Here is a 2500-nt window from a genome sequence, read left to right as displayed (position 1 = left end):
AGGACTAAAAGGAGGCTTAGTCCAGGACTAACTTGGGTGGTAATCCAGAACTAACAGGAGTCTTAGTCCAGGACTAACAGGAGTCTTAGTCCAAGACTTACAGGAGTCTTAGTCCAGGACTAACATGAGTCTTAGTCCAGGACTAACTGGGGTTGTAATCCAGGACTAACATGAGTCTTAGTCCAGGACTAACATGAGTCTTAGTCCAGGACTAACAGGAGTCTTAGTCCAGGACTAACAGGAGTCTTAGTCCAGGACTAACAGGAGGCTTAGTCCAGGACTAACTGGGGTGGTAATCCAGAACTAACAGGAGTCTTAGTCCAGGACTAACAGGAGTCTTAGTCCAAGACTAACAGTAGTCTTAGTCCAGGACTAACAGGAGTCTTAGTCCAGGACTTACTGGGGTGGTAATCCAGAACTAACAGGAGTCTTAGTCCAGGACTAACAGGAGTCTTAGTCCAGGACTAACTGGAGTGGTGATCCAGAACTAACAGGAGTCTTAGTCCAGGACTAACAGGAGTCTTAGTCCAGGACTAACAGGAGTCTTAGTCCAGGACTAACATGAGTCTTAGTCCAGGACTAACAGGAGTCTTAGTCCAGGACTAACAGGAGTCTTAGTCCAGGACTAACATGAGTCTTAGTCCAGGACTAACTGGGGTTGTAATCCAGGACTAACATGAGTCTTAGTCCAGGACTAACATGAGTCTTAGTCCAGGACTAACAGGAGTCTTACTTCAGGACTTACAGGAGGCTTAGTCCAGGACTAACTGGGGTGGTAATCCTGAACTGACAGGAGTCTTAGTCTAGGACTAACAGGAGTCTTAGTCCAGGACTAACAGGAGTCTTAGTCCAGGACTAACATGAGTCTTAGTCCAGGACTAACTGGGGTTGTAATCCAGGACTAACAGGAGTCTTAGTCCAGGACTAACAGGAGTCTTAGTCCAGGACTAACTGGGGGGATCTGCTCCAGATGTGTTTTACACTCATATGATCTTTTAGTAGCGCAGAGGAAACCACAAACTGTGCAGCTTCAGTTTGCTGTGTGTTTGTTTTTAGCGCCACCTTGTGGTAACAGTGTGATACACACTGCCTGTTCACCATCTGCTGGGGTTCTGTCTGGAAAACCTCCCACTCTGGAGCTGTGAGCGTGTCACATGACCGCGGGCGGCGTGTCACATGACCGCGGGCGGCGTGTCACATGACCGCGGGCGGCTTGTCACATGACCGCCTCTCACACGACCTGCCTGACTGACATGTTCACTGACCCACAGGTCAACATGTAGACAGATAAACAACATGAGCAACAACCAGCAGAGCAGATACACACACCACACACACACACACACACACAACCATACACACACACACATTTCTTGAAAATTAGGCAATGTGTGTGTGTGTGTGTGTGTGTGTGTGTGTGTGTGTGTGTGGTATTGATTTTCCAGCCACAGTAAACACTCCTTCAATCAGACTGGCATCACTGCATGTTCAGATAGCTATCGCTCTCTCTCTCACACACACATACACACACACCACACACACATACATTCACTTGCTTGCTTGCTCTCTCTTTCTCTCTCTCTTGCTCTCTCTCACACACACACACACACACGTCCAGAAAGTCTACCACACCAACACTCATCGATTGGTCACAGAGGAAATGGTTTCACCACCATGAGACTGTGGGAAGAGAAAAGTTACTGAGAGAGAGAGACAGAGAGAGAGAGAGAGAGAGAGAGAGAGAGAGAGAGAGAGAGAGAGAGAGAGAGGCAGGTCAGTGTAAATTGATCCTGCAGTTTAATGAAGGCTGCAGCTAAAAATAAGCGGCGCTCTGTTCTGTTCAGACTTCACCACACAGAGCTGAGACAACAATATAAAAATATAAAAATATAAAAATATGAATGTTTATCATAATGGCCTACACTGGAAACCCCTGCACAGTCTTTATGAAACCCAGCACCGTTGTTTCCTTTGAACTTTTATGAGTGACACGTCGTCTGCAGGCTCAGTGGATGAAATTCAACCTAGCGGCTGAGAGTTGCATGCTGGGTAATTTGAGTAATTAGCATAATGAGATAATTAATCAACAAAATCTGGAAATGTCTGTAATTTCGCTTCTAGTTAGTTTGTAAAGGTGATCTGAGAGACTAAGTCCATGTTCATCCATTACCACGCCGCAGTCATGTGACCTCTCCTCATTAGCATAATTTGCATAAATTATGTAAAATTCAGGTGGACATGAGCAGATCTCAGATCACCTTCACAGACTGTTCAAAGCCAAAATGTCCTGAGACCAGACGATAGTAAGATGGACGACAGGAGGCAGAAAGGAGCAGCAGCATGTGGGCGATCAGAGGTGAGGAAGGGGAGCAGAGCAGGCGAGCGTCTCGGCTCGTTCAGCAGGTTGAAGCTCTGACGGCTGGACGGCCGAGTCCCGCGGGACGTCCTGCCCGCTGGCCCGCTCTGCAGGTGCAGGACTGACAGCTCACGTTCCTCAGTC

The 2500-nt window shown here is 47.4% G+C and overlaps 1 protein-coding gene across 1 annotated transcript in view; it reads left to right on the top strand.

Moving 5' to 3' along the window:
* LOC115356822 (thyrotropin-releasing hormone-degrading ectoenzyme-like) overlaps positions 1–2500 on the top strand; it is a gene marked incomplete at its 5' end in the record, with an annotated part of 31709 nt that overhangs the window by 23625 nt on the left and 5584 nt on the right. The gene's annotated exons all lie outside the window — the stretch shown is intronic.

Source organism: Myripristis murdjan, unplaced genomic scaffold, assembly GCF_902150065.1.
Source record: "Myripristis murdjan unplaced genomic scaffold, fMyrMur1.1, whole genome shotgun sequence".
Taxonomy (NCBI): Eukaryota; Metazoa; Chordata; class Actinopteri; order Holocentriformes; family Holocentridae; genus Myripristis; species Myripristis murdjan.
Note: the sequence above shows the minus strand (reverse complement) of the source record. Positions and strands in the feature narration are given on the sequence as shown.